This window comes from Coenobita brevimanus, chromosome 75 (genome assembly GCF_032717465.1).
Source record: "Coenobita brevimanus isolate Jiangsu-jjx chromosome 75, ASM3271746v2, whole genome shotgun sequence".
Taxonomy (NCBI): domain Eukaryota; kingdom Metazoa; phylum Arthropoda; class Malacostraca; order Decapoda; family Coenobitidae; genus Coenobita; species Coenobita brevimanus.
Window position 1 is genome coordinate 6868486 of NC_137028.1, and position 18470 is coordinate 6886955.

The window sequence follows — 18470 nt, forward strand, 5'->3', positions numbered from 1 at the left end:
TTCTGTATTCATTTTTAACTAACTATTCAAGCTTTTCAGGGGTATTCTTTTACATAATATTTCACTATTCAAGCTTTCCTTTTTTTTTTTCTTTTTTTTTCATTCTGCGCTCTTTCCCTTGTCCTGTTACATACCAGTTTCTCACCACTGTTACATTCCACTTTCCTTCTGTTACACTTCATTTTCTTTACGTGGTTTTGTTGCATTCAATTCTGTTTCCACTGCTCTGTTGTATCATCTCATTTTCTGTCCTCTTGACATTCAATTTTCTTACCACTGTTTTCTTACTGTCTACCATTTTTCTTGCTATGTCCCCCTTTTTTTTTTTTCATTTTCTTATGTAATCATTTTTCTTCCCAATTTCTTACTACATTCCTCTCTCGTTCATTTTCATGCTTATCTGTTTTCATCTAGGTATGCCTTAATTTTCCTGACTCAATTTTTTTTCGATCTCACAAAATTCATCGGCAATACTTTCCTAGCATTAACTCTCCTCTCCTGTGATCGCCCTATTATTTACCTTCATCTTTTATTTTTTCCCATTTTCTCTCACATCTACTGTTTAATTTTTTACCATATTATCTTTAGCTGAATTTTTCACTATTTCAGTCACCATTTTATCTGTCTACTTACTTTCACACTATTTTAAACACCAACCTTATTCCAGTGGCTTATTTTCTATTACTGCAATCACCACCATTCTTCTACAGTATTTACTATTTTTCTCTCTATCAATCATCAACCTCATTTTTTTATTTATTACATTCCGCTATTTCAGTCACCAACATCATTATTTCGCTGCTAATTTTCCGCTCAATAAGTTTTCTCTCCTAAATTTTCATTAGCCACCAACCTTACTCTGTCTTTGCTATTTTTCAGCCATTTCAGTCACAGTCTTCATTTCTATCTTTCCCTATGTTCTATCTTCCCTATTTCAGTCATTAACTTCATTCTATCTTCGTTCATAATCAGGCAATAAATTTCAGTCCCCTTTATTCACTGTTCCCTCTGTTCTATATTTACTAACTGTCAACTCTTTAAATCGCCAACTTTATATTTCCCTTTTCTGTATTTTTTTTCCCGCTACTTCAAACACCAACTTAATTCTACTTAACCTAATTTTTTGCTCAATTCCATCACCCACGTTCCTGTCTAGAAACTAAGAAGGCTAAAATAGCTCATTAGAGTACGAGTTCCTACCCTACGGATCAGGCGACAAGGGGAAAAAAATAAAAGCAAAATAACGTACAAACTAACGAGGCATGAACACCATTAAACACTAACGCTATAAAATGTACGACTGAACACTTAAGAACGTTCGCCCTCGAGCCATGAGGTAGAGAAGCGTTATCTTTATTTCCTTTACTACGAAGACGTGGTGTATACTTTATCTTTACTACCTCTGGACGTCTCTATTCAGCTTACGAGATAATTTTTCGAACTGGAGAGGTTAGCTATAGCCTTCGGTAACCCCTCCAGTTTGGGGGGATATCTCGTAAGCTACAAAAAATCGTCTGTTCGGCAGCTAGAATTAAAAAAAAAAAAAAAAGCGTCATCGTAGTAAAGAAGTCTACCCAAAACACTCTCAATTTTGGACCTGGATACGAATCACACACATATAAAATCCCAAACAAAATCATTCATAACGAACTAAACATAACGCCTTTGAAAGAAAAATTTAACAACGCAGAAACGTACACGAACCGACCCTCTACCGGGACGACAAAAGGGCGACATTCCCGTAACCAAGGACGTAGGAACTTAAAAGATAAGAGACGTAAATTATGTGTAAAAAACGTAAATTATGTATAGAAAGCGTAAATTATGTATCCATGTCAACCCTACGTTTCTGTATTTTTTTTTTTTTATTATTCTCCTCCGGCTACCGAGTTTCCTTCAACCCACGAAAAAAAAAAAAAAAAAGCCAAACAGGAAGCTCAGTCGAAGGAGAATAATACAATGAAAAAGTTCGAATTTGTGCGCTTCTTGTGTTTTTCCAGATGAACAAAAAAATAGTCGAAGAAAAATCGAGGGATGCTACTTTGTGCGTTCAGATTCTCAAGACTTATATATACCTTTTCCGTACCATGACGCCTTTTATTTTTTTATTTATTTTTTTTTATTCATATTTAGCTACCCATGGACGATTTCACCCAGCTTAGCACTGACCCCACCCCACGTGAGCTGAGTAAAATCGTCTGGTGGCAGGAGGTAAAAATTCAAAAGGGGTCATGATACAGAAGAACGTATATGAAAGAAAAGAAGAAAATTAAGGTGAAGTGGGTGTTTTGTGCATCGATATTAGGATGAAAATGATTAAAATTATAAAGCATCTAGAGATCGAGTTTCCGCTTAAGGTAATACCTAGCCTATGTGAAAAGGAGTCAAAGAATAAGGAATGAGATCGATTTCTATGTGTTTTTTTTTTATTTTTTTATTCAGCCTTTCATCCCAGTGACGCCATTTTTATTTCATTTTTTAAATTGACTTTTTTTTTTTAAATCTACAAGAGAGGTCTGACAATGAAGGCTGTATCGCACCCCCCCGACCTTCAGAAGCCTCTCTTAAGCTGAATAAAATCGTTTATAAACAACGATAATAAAATTTTTAAAAAGATGTCACAGGACTGAAAGGAAAATTTGGAATAAATCTCAGGTAAGAGCAATGGGGATACGAATTTGTGCTTACAAAAGAGTGAATAGCAAAAGAAGGCTGACTTTGTGCGTTAATTTCTTTGGATTAGCCTAAATGGAAGCAGTCTAAGAGAGTGAAAGAAAGAAGTCATTGATTTGGCCGACTTTGTGCGTTAATTTCTCTTGATTACCCTAAATGGAAAAAGCTGAAAGAGTTAGAAAAAGAAGAGACTGATTTTTGTGCTTTGATATGTTCAGGAATTAATAGGGAAGAGTTGAAGACGATGAAAGCGAGAAAGAGAAGGCGATTTTGTGCGTTGCTGTAATGCTTTTTTACACTAAACTGAAGCGACAGTTTGGCGAAAAGTTGAAGATGATGAAAAGAGAGAAGGCGATTTTGTGCGTTGTATGAATATCTTTTTGATACGAAATTCAAGCGACAGTGACCACCTCGCTGCAAAAAACGAAAAACACTGAAACGACTACGAAACCAGGGGAATCATGATACATCTGTACTAACTAGGCCTACACGTGACGGATTGTACTAAAAACACATCGACATCGTTCACTCGCTTTCTCTGCGCTGCGTTTATTTTCAGCCAGGATTCATTTTCGCTCTGCGCTGCGTTCACTTCCAGTTACGATTTTCTTGTTTTCACTCGGTCACTGGTTATCCACATCATTTTCTTTTTTTTCTTTTTTTTTTTCAGTTACAAACATACTGAGGATCACACCACCTAAGTCGCTAGTCTTCTCTCTTTGAGCTGCGTTTACTTTCAACTAGAAGATTTTGCTTTTTACTCAACCTTTTTTCTTCATTCGGCCAACAGGCTATCCACTGTTTTTCTGCTGCCATTTATCGAACTCACTTACACTGGGGGTTACGTTATCAAGCACACTCTATGTTATCTATACTTAGCTATACTTTTCTAACTCATTTATGACTTCCATCTTATTTTTTCCATGTTGGACTCCACTGAATAATTTTTTTCCAGGTCGAACCAGCTTCTTTCTTTTATCGAACCATTTTTTTTTTTTTTTTACACCGAACTAATTTATTTCCTTTTTTCGTTCTTTTTTTCAAAGTCACTCATTACTACTAACTTTTCGCCTCCTCGTCCAATTTCATCCCACTCCAGTCAAACTTTCTCTCAGTCGCAAATTAAAGTACTTTCTTGTTTCGATACTTCTACGCTCATTCCTATACCTGACTTTCTAGAAAAATTTTCTGAACGAAAATAATGCCTTACTTTCTCATTTTTTATTAATCTGTGGGGCCTCCACTTTCACAGACTTGAATGGTTCTCTCAGCTTTAACTCCTTTCTTTTTTTCCTCTCTTGTTGTTTTTTCTTTCTTTTGAGGGGAAATAAACGCCCTACCTTTCACACAACTTCTATCATTCAAGTTTATCACATTTTTTTTTCTACACACACACACACACACACACACACTCATACACGTGAAGTATATTTTCCTCTCGATTGTCACCACTGACTTGCTCCCACACCTTCCCTGCTGAAACACACAAACCCTCGATATATACAGACATAAACAAAATGCAAAAACACAAAAATGGCTTCAATTCACAGAAGGTACTGGTTTCGTGTATACAAATAGCTGGGTTTGCCTGCGACTGGGATGAATGTAAAAAGGTTCTGATGGATAGTGATTTACAGGTATTTATAAACTTCTTGATTAGGTGAGATTGCATAGATAGTGGTGGCAGAACACTTAATTTATGGCAAGTATATGAGACATCTGGTTAATTTAGTAAGATGCAGAGCTGCGAGAGGACTTTGGTAACTGATATTGTGAGTGCCGAAGCCTCTAAATAGGGAAGGAATTGGATACTTTGGTCAGAGGGTAAATAATGTGAGGTGAGGACGACACACACATACACACAGATGCATCGGCGGGTGTAATTTGGAAGTGTCATGGAAGTTTTAAAAGTCTATAGCAAGTTTGGGATATTGCCTACCGGGGTGTGTGTTGGGAGAATTAAGAGTACTGAAACTTACACTACACATAAAGATGCTAATAAAAAATGAAATAAACAGATTTGCTGCACATACTACAAATGAAAACAATTCGCTTTCTACGACATCAGGTCAAACAAAAAACACGCACACAAACAAAGACATACTTGGTGTAAACTAATCTTAAGCGTGGTAACTGGGCTCGCTTATCTCTTGACTTATATGAAACGGAAAAGAAAAAAAATCACCATACAATCTCTCTCTCTCTCTCTCTCTCTCTCTCTCCTTATTCTTTTCTTTTTTCGGGGCACGTTCCGTGTTTCTTCTATTTCGTACAAGTCAAGCTGAGGGCCGGGCGTCGAATCCCTGCTCGGGACTCCAACTCGGCCTACTAAACCACCACTTCTCTCTCCAGCTCACCCCTTGCTCATTCCAGCTGGTATTTCTGATGGTATTTTGATCAGTACACAGGAGTAACAGTTCAACAGAAGGATGCATAAAACGGTAAGAAGAACATAAGCCAATGGATGAACAGCAAAATATTAACAATTCTAAGAAGAATAAATGCAAATATCATAACAATGTCTCATCTTAAGCTGTGCAGTTCTGAAGCATTTCTCTGTACCAAAGTTTTAGAATAATCCAAAAAGCTAAAGTAAAATATAAAAGGTAGAACAATTTCGAAGCACTTTTCTGTATCACAATCTCGGATCGGTTTCGAAGCACTTATCCGTATAAAACTTTCAAATCAACTTGAGGCACTTTTCATTTCCAAACCAATTCCGGAGCACGTTTTTATACCAAAATTCCAGACTAATTCCGAAGTAGTTTCCTATACCGCAATTTCGAATAAATTCCGAAGCAATTTTCTACACCACAATTCCAAACCAATTCCGAAGCACTTTTCTGTCAATTTCGGAATAACAAAAAACTAAAAGCATAAATAATATACAGAACGGTGTGCCAGGGAAGGCCCACCAAGCAGCGGGTGAGTAGGCCGAGTTCAGACGCCAAGAGTAACAATATTCTTAAGTACGAGACGGAAGCAGAAATGATGTCACGGCCAGATGGTGACGCCACTACTGAAGTCGAAGATTATCAACCCTTTCAATACGATTATGCCATTATTATTATTATTATTATTATTATTATTACCGTTTATTTTTTCCACTTTTAGAAATCTCCTCGCAGTAAAACAGTTAAAAACCCAAATAAGATGTCTACTATTTTATTACTTAACTCAGGTATACAGCAAAAGGAAATGCTGATAGGTGAAGACTTCTCGTAGTGAAAGGGTTAAAGAAGGATCTTAAAATACTACTGTGTACTGAATGACGACACCTTACGGAGAGTCGTACAATATAACCCATATATAAAAGCGTAACGACAGGGACAATTCAACATACAGAATAAAAAATAATAAAAATTGTTACCGCGTTAATGACCATCATAAAGTTCTCATATTAAGTAGCATTCATTATCGGGCACCATTAACCCCTTCAGTACGACGACGTATACTTTAAACTTTATTCGGGCTGCCAACAGATGATTTAAGTCCATTTTAAGGAAGACCGTTCAGGGTAAAGGGGTTGGTAATGATCTTATGCCCCCAAATGAACAAAATCGTTTGGTGGTAGCCGAAATAACAAAAAAATCGTACTGAAAGGGTCATTCATAACCTTATTATGCCGGTAACCCTACAGCTAGGTCCGCATCCTCGTGGGCTTAGGGGCCTCCGTACCCCCCCTCTCTCTCACTTCCTTACCAGTTTATTCAGGCGTGTTACTCCTGGATATTCTCTTGCATATTTCTTTTTTTCACATTTTAATTTTTCACCACTTACAACAGAATATCTTAGGCTGTTAATACGCATAATAATCACCAAGGAAGAGGCGAAAAAGGGAGCCACATAAGCCCACGAGGATACGACTCTCAGGTACTCAGCGCCCCAGGGTGGAGTACGCAGGGGTGAATGCCAAAAAAAAAAAAAAAAAAAAAAAAAAAAAATACACACACTACCATAAGCCTCGAAGCCGTATAGATTTCACCAATTAATATTTTTTCCCTGAGATCTTGTGAATTTTGGATTTTTTAAAATTACTTTTCTGCGATTCTATGGACACTCCTCCCTGCAAAACTCCACCCAGAGAAACTGAATTCTAAATTAGTATCCCTTTACCGCAGACGCGACAAAGAAGTAATCTAGGTGGTATGTGAGGCTCCGTGGCACCTTTTCCTATGCGAATTATTCTGCATTCACCGCTTCTCTTGTATGCTATTTAAACCACTCTAAGTTTGACATCCCTCGCATTAATAACATACAAGATGATACTGAGTTATACAGTGCAAAATAAATCGCTGAGGAAGAGGTGCTAGGAAACCAACAATGCCACTTAAATTACAACGTCAAAGCCATTCGACATTGTAACATAATATTCAAGCGTACTGGTGAAGGGGGATGTGTGTTTCAGCGGGGTATCAGTGTGGAAATGACCTTAAAATATAACTAATCAATCGCTCGCATTTCCTTATCACCCACAAAATGCATAGTTGATTTTTTTTTTTTTGCCCCTACGTAACTATCACACACACACACACACACACACACACACACACACACACACACACACACACACACACAAGCCGTCTCAGGTTCCAGCACTGGCTAATCGCTCCTTGTCTTCTTTACTACCTTTCGCGGTGGCTGTTATCTCACTCAAGCCTAACTAGTCCAACTCGGTCTACCTTCTTTTCTCTCCATAATTCTAAGATCTTAATTCTCTCTCAATAAATTACTTCTTTATTATCCTTAAACACATCTTTGTCTTTAATTATGCAAGATCCTATTTAAGGTTTCAGTCTCCCTTACCTACGTCCTTTATCAACCTCTCCTCCCTTCACTCTCCTCTCCCTCCTACTATCTCCATTTCTATCTATATCTGCCCCTCTATCCACCTCTCTCTCTCTCTCTCTCTCTCTCTCTCTCTCTCTCTCTCTCTCCTTTTCCTTCGTTCTCTTTTCCTCTCCTGTTCATCCTCTTTGTCAGTCGTCAATCTACCTAATTCTATCTGTCCATTCTCCTATGATAATCTCTCTCTCTCTAGCTGTCACTTATCTCTATCTCTCTATCATCTCTGCATCTCTCTATTATCCAAATATTTACCCTCTATATCTGTACCTATCCTTTCATTCCTTCCGTGCTAACTCTACCACTTATCTATCTATCTATCTGTCATTCCTCTATCTATCAGCCGTTTATATTTCTACCCTCTCCGTCTTTGTCATTCACATATAATTCATCCTGCCACCTATGCTCTATCTCTGTCATCTATCTTTGGCTGTGTCATCTCTCTATCTCTGTGCCATCTATCGTGCCATCCAAGCCCCCTGATGGCAGCTGGCAGCGGCGAACCAGCTGACCCCGCCGCCGCCATCTGCCCGGCCATCGATTGCCGCGATTACGTCATCATGCGCACAGTGACGTCATACACACAGTTGCCGCATCTCTACCTTAGCTTCTGTTATTTCTGTTCCGTTTCTCTTCCCTTCCTCGCATTCCATTCTTTCTCTCTCTCTCTCTCTCTCTCTCTCCTAATTTGCTTCCAATGTCTTACGTTCGACTAGTTTTCTCATTTAGGCTCTTCTTCTTTGCTCGTTATTTTGGTTCCTCTTCTTCCTGTGCCTTCTTCTACTTTTTTTTTCTTCCTTATGTAATATCTGTTTATTCCGTCCCAATGTTTCATCGTATGATTCTTCCTCTTCTTCATCACATTATGCACCAGTTTCTTCTTCTTCCGCTCTTTTCTTCTTCTTTTTCTTCGTCTTCTTTTTCTTCGTCTTTCTTCTTTTTCCTCTTTGTTGTTGTTGTTGTTGTTGTTGTTGTTCTTCTTCTTCTTCTTCTTCTCCTTTCATCATCATCATTTCTTCTTTCTTTCCCTCTCCTTTTTCTTGCTTTCCATGTGTTTTTCTTCCTTATTTTGGTGTTATAATTCAATCTTTTTTCTTCTTTCCTAACGTTCTACTTCATGCTGTTTGTTCTTCCTCTTCATGCGACTCTTTTTTTACATTTTTCGTTCCTCTTCTTGCGATTCTTCTTCTTCTTCTTCTTTTTTTCTCCTCCTCCTCCTCCTCCTTTTCCTGCTGCCTCACTTTATACTTTTTCCTCTTATTTCCTTTTTTCATGTTCTTCATCTTCGAATGATTTCTTCCTCTTTTCTTGCAGCTGCTACTTAGGCTGTTTCTTTTTCTTCTGATATTTTTCTTCTTCTCTTGTTCTTCTTCTTGGTGTTATACCAGCGTCTCCTTTACTCTTCTTTTAATTCTTAATCTTCTTCTTGATATATTTTTGCTTCTCTTCTTCTCCTCCTCCTCCTTTCTTCTTTTTCTTCTTCTTGTACATCTTGATGCCATTTATGCCTCTCCCTATTTTTCTCCTTCCTCCTCCTCCTCCTCCTCCTCTCTTCCTTATCAGGCTGTTTTCCGTCTTCCATCCTCTCGCCTCCATCGATCCCCAAGTCTTGTCTTTTACTGGATTCAGGGAGGATTGGTTTCTTTCTTTTTTTATGCCCTTTCTTTAAAACCTTTCTTCCTTTTCTTGGTCTCTCTCACTCTCCCATTTTTTTAAGTGTCTTTCAGTAATTCACTTGGTTTTTCAGTCTCTTCTCTCTTCTTCTTCATTTTCTCTTCTTCTTCGTTCTATTTTTACTTCCTCACAAATTCGTCTTTCTTGGATCTTTTCCTTATTTTAAATTTCTCCTTCTGCCTCTTCTTCTTCCATATATTCTGGTGTTTAATTTTCCATCTACTAAATATATCTTCATTTCCTTCTTCGTCGTCTTCATCATCTTCTACTTGTCATCATATATACTTCATCTTAAACTTTACCAAATTTCTTTTTCTTCTCATCCTTTTCTTCTTCCTCCTCCTCCTCTTCTTCTTCTTTTTCTTCTTCCTCCTTTTCTTCTTCTCTTCTTCTTCTTCATCACCTCCTTCTTCTTACATTATTAATCTCTCTGCACACTCACACAACCAGTTTAATGTCTCACTTGCATACACCCTTTCACGCAGCATTTTTTTTTTTTTCCTTTTTTTAATGACTACACTTTCACTACTATTCAAAACCGTCTTCTCTTTTCTCCCTCCTTCTCTCCCTTTCTCTCCTCTTCTTTTTCTCTCGCTCTCTCTCTCTCTGTCCTACCTATTCTCCGTTATTACTGATGCTGATATCTTGTTCACTCTCACACACACTCTCTCTCTTCCACCTTCTTCCTCACAACACACAACTAAATCTCTCTCTTTCTCTCTCACATTCATCACACTATACATTATTTTTTTTTTTTTTAGTTTTTCTTGTCTCACTGTTATGGATTTATAGGATTTTACTATTCATTTGTAGTTTATATTTTTTTGGTGTTTTTGGGAAGAAGTGTATTTTATATGAAACGTCACACACGGCAACCCTTCCATTCTATAACAAAGAGGGTTTATTTATTTTCTTTTTACCAGGCCAGGCGATCCCTCCCCTCCCTTACTGGTCTATAGTACATTTTTTTTTTTTTTTTACAATTTACCATCATCGTCGTCGTCGTCATTGTCATCACTATCATCATCATCATCATTATCATTCTGACCTTTTGAAGAGGCAAGTCCATATTTGAAGGTATTATGAAATCAGATTAATGCAGAGTGAATTTCAAAACAGATTTTGAGACAGAGAGTCATTTTAAGCATCCATGAGGGTGAAAATAAAATCATATTCATAAAAAGATAAGTATTTCAAGGTCCTATGACAATGAATTACAAAAGAAAGAACTTAAAAACACTTCAGAATATACAAAAGGATGGCTGTAGGTGGGGGGATTCGAAACTGCGTGCGTGCCTGCCTGTGTGATGGGAGGGGAGTGTCCGCCTCGGGGTCTGGCAACACTGGAAGCAACGTTCTTAAAGATGAGCCAGCAAGCGGCAGCAGGAGCACCGACGGCCGGAATTGGGAGGGCAGGGCGGGGGGCGGAAAGGGGGGATAAAAGGTGGGGGAGGAATGAGGGGAGGGGGAAGCATGAAAGGGGGGCTGAAGGGGAGAGAGGGGAGGGGACTGAGGGGGAAGGGAAGGTGGAGGGGACTGAAAGGAGCAAAGAGGGGGGTACGTTTTCGTGGGCTATGGAGGATCCCTGGCACCTCTTCACTTGTCATAACTCTCTCTCTCTCTCTCTCTCTCTCCCTCCTTCAATTCCTCTCACCACTCCCTATCTTGAATCTCCTCCTCTCCATCTCTCTCTTCTTCAACTTCCCCTGCCGACCCTCTATGCCTCACTACCTCTGCCTCTCTCTTCTTCTCTGACTCTGTGCCTCTTTACCTCTACCTCTTACTCTCTTTTCTTCAATTTCTACCTCACATTCCAGGCACAATTCTCTCTTGCATGTTATCTAAACAAATTACGTCAAGGTAAAAAAAAAAAAACATGAAATAACACACAAGAGAACATTCAGGTGTCGTAAGTATTCACACATAACTAGAGAGAACATAACATGGAACCTTCTGAGAGCAAAACAACCCTCTGAAGAACATGCCAGGGAGCCTACTAACCCTTGAAGAACATACCTCCTTTTGGTGTTATTTGTTGGTGTTTCTCCTACTGCCGGTCTGTCTCCTCTAGGACAAATTGAATTATTCACACACTCTCTCTCTCTCTCTCTCTCTCTCTTTCTCTCCCTCTCTCTCTCTCTCACCCTTACTCTCTCCTATACTGTCGCTGGGCCTTTACCTTAATAAAAACGGGATGGAGTAATAAGATATGTAACAGCATAATGTTTGTGCTTCTTAATTCAGGTGTAATTATGGGAAGGACGATGCTTTTTTTTCTACCCCTTTCGTTGGTCGTACAGGTTTGAGATCACTGCTTCCTTTCTTTTTTTTCTGCATTCATTTTCATCCTCTCAGCTTTACCAGTCAAACAAGTTTTTTTTTTTATTAAGTACCTCTCTTCTCCTTCCTTTCATGCTTTCCATCATTTCCTCCTCCTGGTCTTCTTTTCCCTCCTCCTCCTCCTTCAGTTCTCTTCCACTCACATACTTTCTACTCCCTCTCCTCTTGTCTTACCCCCTCCTTCTCCTCCTCTCCCTCTTCTTTTACCTGCAGTTCCTCCTCATGGTGCTCCCCCTTATCTATCTAGCTCTTTCATTTCCTTCTCTCCGCCCTCCCCTTCCCGTTCCCTTGCCTGAAAGAATCAATACTGTGACCTTGAAGATCTCAGCTGACGGTCAACCCACCACCTCCTCCTCTTCCTCCTCCTCCTCCTCCTACCTCCCTCCATCTTTCCTCTATCTCTTTCCCTGCCTCCCTCTTTCTCAATCTTCTTTTCTCCCTACCTCCTTCACCTCTCCTCAGCAGGTATCTCTCTCCCTTCCATTACCTCCTTTTACCTTGTCCATGTCTATTTTCTTACCCCTCTCTCTACCAGTTTTCCATTCCTCTTTCCTCTCTCTACCTCTCCTCGATCTCTTTTCCTCATCCTATTTTCCTCTTCTCCTACACCTTTTTCTCTCCTCCAGCTTCTGTTTATCCTCTGCCTCTTTCCTTAGTTTCATCTCTCCCAATTTTTTTTCCTCCCTCCTCCTACCTCCCTCCACCTCTCTATCGTTTTCCCTCCCTCCCTCTTTCTCCATATCTCTTCCTTCTACCTCCTCCTACCTCTTTCTCTAACTATCTCATTTCTCAATTTTCTCTCCCTCTTCCCCCAACCTCTCTCAACTTCGGTATCTCCCCCTACCTCCCTCATTCTCAAATTTCCTCCATTCCTCCTCTTCCTACGACCAAGCTCCTGCGGGGACGAGGAAATGAGATCAAGAAGTTAGGAACTCTATTGCTCTTAGGTTCTGTGCGATTGGAATCTTTGTGCGATCGGATCCTATTCACGCCGGCAATGATCCCAAACCATCTTGTGAAACCAACGAAACGGATTTTTTTTTTCTTTACTTATAGCTCTGCTTGGGGGGTCTTGCTTCGTCTGTTTGTTAGTTTGGAAGGTTACGTACTATCTGCAACAAAAATTCTGTCCTCTTCTGCATCTCTCTCCACGGATTCTGCGTATTAGCCTAGTGAGTCCAAAGCAAACGACATTGATGACAAGTATCTGAGGTCAGGGAAGTGCTGGTTGCCGCTGATGCAAGAGACTAATTTTGCAAGCCCATGGAGAGAGCCAGGAAAATGCGACAGGACTTTCGATGCCGACGGTACATCCCCGACCGTCTCGTTACGGGGGGAATTGACTAAATTGCAGACCGGATACGAAAAGCTCTTGAACGATTCAATTTTTCCTGTTCCGTTGCTTCATATGTTTCACTCTGGATCCTAGACTCGCCGTTGAAGGCAAAGTCGATCAAAAAAATACACTTTATCCTTCACTTTTTATTATTTCACTACTACTTCTTCTCCTTCTCCGACTTACACCAGCAGCTGCAGGTCTAAGGCTTTGTTTCATCAAGGCTTATTTTCCTAGAGACAGGGAGGAAATAAGACTTACTGAAAGGGGACTTACGGCCTACACCGCTGGTTGTTTTTATCACTTGATCGTTGTAGCATGCGCGTGGGTGCTAGATGGTGTTGCTAATCGGGTACGTGCTTGTAGGCTCTTGGGTGTTCGTGTTGTCTTGGTGTATTGGTATTGTTTTGGTGTGCTGGTGTTGCCTTGGTGTACTGTACTGGTATTATCTTGGATGCTGAAGTGGTGTCGCTGGTTGGAGGGGTGACTGGATGTTCGTGCTATCTCAGTGTGTTGGTGATGTCCTGGAAGCTAAATGGTGTTGTTATTCGGGTAGGTGCTTGGCCGTTTCTGTTGTCTTGGGTGCTAAATCTGTATTCTTAGTGTGGTGAGTGGCTGACATACTCGGGAGTGACTGGCGTGTTACTTGTCAGTGTGCATGTGGCTGTGTGTAGCCTAGACGCGAAAAGGGTTGTGCGGGTGTAGGTGTGCGTGAGGTTTGTGGTAACACGCTAGGGTAGTATACCTGTAGGTGCCTGTGCATGGAAAAGTTGACTCTAAGTGTGGGGTGTCGCCGTTGGACGTGACTTGGTGAAATAACAATGTTCTGTGACGTATAAGTGAATGTTGTAGTGCATGATGGAGTGACTCGATGTGCTGATGCTGTACGTGGATGGTGTCAGTGTTCAGTGTTTGTGCAGGTATTGGTGGTGCAAGTGCGTACTTAGTCGTAGGATGAATACGAAAGCTAGTCATTTAAAATAATGTAAAACCATTCTCTTCTCATGCATAACTAAATCACAGTTGCAACTTTTTAGATGAAGAGAGAGCACGACTGTAAGAACACAACTTAAAAAATCTCTACAGCTTTACATAAACGCTTCTAAAAGTTCCATGGTAAACATTATTCTAAAGATAAATCCTTCATACATCCTTCGAATTTTTGCTTCACTAGCAACGTTGTCATCATGTGGAACAAAAATATTCATAATCCTCCATTTCATCGGCTTTCAGGCACATGAGACCACTTTAAGTCTACACACGTCAGCTTAATTGTGGCTTTCCTTCCTCCCCATCGTTCTGTTTTCTTATACATGTCAGAGAGATGCGTGTGGGTGTCAACAACTCTAAAACTATTCTTAATGAACTCTTGCAGGCCAATCAGATGGCGTCACCTCAAGCCTTACCGAACACTTAAACGTCAATCAGTTCACGTCTTTTATGTTCACTATCAAATGTTCTAATTCACTAGGCTTGTCAGTAACTCTCAAGCAATCCTTTCACGTCGTTTCGCATCTAAGATGGCAATGAAGATCGTGTCTAAAATGGCTGGCTAAATATAACCAGCGACTCTTATTTCTGATGTTAAAGTCTGATTCACTACTCTTACCAGCAGCTCTATGACACTTTTTAGTGCAAACTTCAAAGTCAAACAGTTCACATCTCGGTCGAAGCTGGAATTCTTGTTCTTGTCCCTGGCTGTTTGTACACTGACTACTGATGTTACTCTCTGATTCAATGCGCTGTTTAACTCTGTCATGAGCGATTTAACTCTCCCTGTGCCTGGTGCATGTCCGACTGTCTAATCCGGCTCTGTTAATCTTTCTTGTTAGATGGTGCATGTCAAGTTCAACGGGGTGGAACTCTCCTCTAAGACTAGTTTACGTACGACTGTCTGATCCAACTCTGTTACACTTTCCTTGTGATTTATGACTGAATGATGCAAAAAATGTCTGGTTCAAGGTATGTCTAAATGTTTGGTTAAGGACGATTTAACTCTCCGGCTGGCTGGTTTGTCTGTATGTCTGACTGATCCAGCTCGATGTATCTTTCTTGATGGCTAGTTAAATGTATGGCTGACTGGCCCAGCACAGTGTAACTCTCCTGATGGCTGGTTTTATGACTGATTGGTCCAGCATGATGTAACTCTTCTGATGGCTGGTTTATGTAAGTCTGATTGGTCCAGCACGATGTAACTCTCCTGATGGCTGGTTTTTGTATGTCTGATTGGTCCAGCACGATGTAACTCTCCTGATGGCTGGTTTTGTTAATTCTGATTGGTCTAGCACGGTGTAACTCTCCTGATGGCTGTTTTTTTTATATCTGGTCCAGCGCGATGTAACTCTCCTGATGGCCGATTTTTGTATGTCTGATTGGTCTAGCATGGCGTAACTCTCCTGATGGCAGGTTACTCTGAATGTCTGCTTGGTTCAGTATGATGTAACTCTCCTAATGGTCGGTTTGATATGTTTCCTTGATCCAGCACAGTGTACCTCTCCTGATGGCTGGTTTTATGTCTGATTGGTCCAGGATGATGTAACTCTCCTGATGGCTGGTTTTATGTCTGATTGGTCCAGCATGATGTAACTCTCCTGATGGCTGGTTTTATGTCTGATTGGTCCAGCATGATGTAACTCTCCTGATGGCTGGTTTTATGTCTGATTGGTCCAGCATGATGTAACTCTCCTGATGGCTGGTTTTATGTCTGATTGGTCCAGCATGATGTAACTCTCCTGATGGCTGGTTTTGTGTCTGATTGGTCCAGCATGATGTAACTCTCCCGATGGCTGGTTTTATGTCTGATTGGTCCAGCATGATGTAACTCTCCCGATGGCTGGTTTTATATCTGATTGGTCCAGCACGATGTAACTCTCCTGATGGCTGGTTTTGTGTCTGATTGGTCCAGCATGATGTAACTCTCCTGATGGCTGGTTTTGTGTCTGATTGGTCCAGCACGATGTAACTCTCCTGATGGCTGGTTTTGTGTCTGATTGGTCCAGCACGATGTAACTCTCCTAATGGCTGGTTTTTTGTATGTCTGATTGGTCCAGCACGGTGTAACTCTCCTGATGGCTAGTTTTGTGTGTCAGATTGGTCCAGCACGGTGTAACTCTTCTGATGGCTGGTTTTACTCTGAATGTCTGATCTGTCCATCACGGTGTAATTCTCCTGATGGCTGGCTTTTGTATGTCTGATTGGTCCAGCAAAGTATAACTCTCCTGATGGCTACTTAATGTCTGCATGTTTAATAAGTCCAGCACGGTGTAACTCTCCTGATGACTGGTTTCATGTCTGACTTGTCCAGCACGGTGTACCTCTCCTGATGGCTGGTTTTTGTATGTCTGATTGGTCCAGCACGGTGTAACTCTCCTGATGGCTGCCTTTTGTATGTCTGGTCCAGCACGGTGTAACTCTCCTGATGGCTGGTTTTATGTCTAATTGGTCCAGCACGGTGTAACTCTCCTGATGGCTGGTTTTATGTCTAATTGGTCCAGCACGGTGCAACTCTCCTGATGGCTGGTTTTAGTCAGAATGTCTGATCTGTCCAGCACAGTATAACTCTCCTGATGGCTGGTATTTGTGTGTCTGATTGGTTCAGCACGATGTAACTCTCCTGATGGCTGGTTTTTGTATGTCTGATTGGTCCAGCACGATGTAACTCTCCTGATGGCTGGTTTTTGTATGTCTGATGTCCAGCACGGTGTAACTCTCCTGATGGCTGGTTTTAGTCTGAATGTCTGCTCTATCCAGCACGATGTAACTCTCCTGGTGGCTGGTTTTTGTATGTCTGATCTGTCCAGCACAATGTAACTCTCCTGATGGCTGGTTTTTGTATGTCTGATTGGTCCAGCACGGTGTAACTCTCCTGATGGCTGGTTTTATGTCTGATTGGTCCAGCACTGTGTAACTCTCCTGATGGCCGGTTTTATGTCTGATTGGTCCTGCACGCTGTAACTCTCCTGACGGCTTGTTTTTGTATGCCTCGTCCAGCACGATGTGACTCTCCTGATGGCTGGTTTATGGTTATCTGACTAATGCACCATGGTTTTTGTATGTCTGATTGGTCTAGCACGGTGTAACTCTCCTGATGGCTGTTTTTGTCTGAATGTGTGATTGGTCCAGCACGATGTAGCTCTTCTGGTGGCTGGTTTATGTATGTCTGATTGGTGCAGCACTGTGTAACTCTCCTGACGGCAAGTTTTTATATGTCTGGTCCAGCACGATGTGACTCTCCTGATGGCTGGTTATGTCTGACTGAGCTAGCTTGATGTAACTCTCCTGATGGCTGTTTATCTCTGGTCCAGCACGATGTAACTCTCCTGATGGCTGGTTTATGTCTGAATGTAAGTGGTTCAGCAATATGTTAACTAATGATGGCTCCTTTATGTATGTCTGATCAGTCTTGCATGGTATGACTCTCCTTATTGCTGCTAATGTCTGACGGGTTCAGAACGATACAACTCTCCTGATGACTGGTTTATGTCTAGAATCTGACCAGTCCAACATGATGTAACTCACCTAGGCCAGCTTTGTGACTGAAATGAATGTCCATGTTCATGTAATTCTCCTTATGCCTGGTTTATGACAGGTAACTCTCCTCGTGACTGGTTTACGAATGACCTTGATACAACTCCTGATGTCTGCTTTACTCTAGGTCCGTCTGGCCCGGCGCTGAGTAACTCTCCTAATGGATGGTTAAGGTCACACTCCGTTCACTCTCTTCTCTCTCGGTGGTTGATTCCTTTTTCACCGTAATCCAACTCTGCTTCACTCTCTCCCTTGATGGTGAATTAATGTCTGTCTTCTATGACTCCTTCTCTTGATGGTAAGATTGTATTTGACTGATCCAACTGCTTCTCTCTCTTGATTCACATACCTGATCCAAAAATGCTTCTCTCTTCATGGCATATCTGGATAAATATCCGATCACACTAGGCTTATCTATCTTGATTTATTTCTAAATGTCTAGTCAAGCATCGGTATAACTCTCCTGATATAGCACAACTCTCCCGAATTGCTAGCTTCCGTCGATTACCTTAAAGAAAGCCACACCTCTTCTTGTCTACGTACCAAGAAACGTTCATTACATTCAACTTCTCATGTTGGTGAAGCTGGTCATAATCACTGCTTGAAGAAAAAATAGCCTGAATCTGTGTTGTGAATCTTTTTTTTTTTTTTTTTTTACGGGTTGGAAACTATCTGCCTGCTGTGTTGTGAAGCATATTTACTGCTAGAAATTTGCCTTCTTTGGTTTGTGGTTTCTGATGTCGGTGAAAGTGTTAGGTAAGATGAAAATTCAATAGATTTCTTGACCCTTGACGGAAAAGCGTTCTGGTATGGTGTTGATATTAATTTTTACAGCCCGGAAAAAAAATAATAATAAAAAAAAGGTTTTGATTGGCTAAGTTATGCGTCGGCAAAAGCAATGGTGTAAGGTAAAATAAACACTGGTTGCATTTTCTGTTTTTGTTTGGGAAAAAGAAACCTTGTGGCCTGGTGTGATGGATCCTTTTTTCTGCTTAAAAAGTAGTTTGCTTTGGTATGTTGTGCATTCTGGCGGTGATAGTACATGTTTTACTGGATATTCATTAGATATTATTGC

The 18470-nt window shown here is 40.7% G+C and overlaps 1 long non-coding RNA gene across 1 annotated transcript in view; it reads left to right on the forward strand.

Moving 5' to 3' along the window:
* LOC145408033 (uncharacterized) overlaps positions 1–10203 on the forward strand; it is a 257409-nt gene extending 247206 nt beyond the window's left edge. Inside the window, exon 2 of the long non-coding RNA XR_013898848.1 lies at positions 7715–10203. This is a non-coding gene — a long non-coding RNA (uncharacterized LOC145408033). The remainder of the gene's footprint in view (positions 1–7714) is intronic.
* Positions 10204–18470: the final 8267 nt, after the last annotated feature.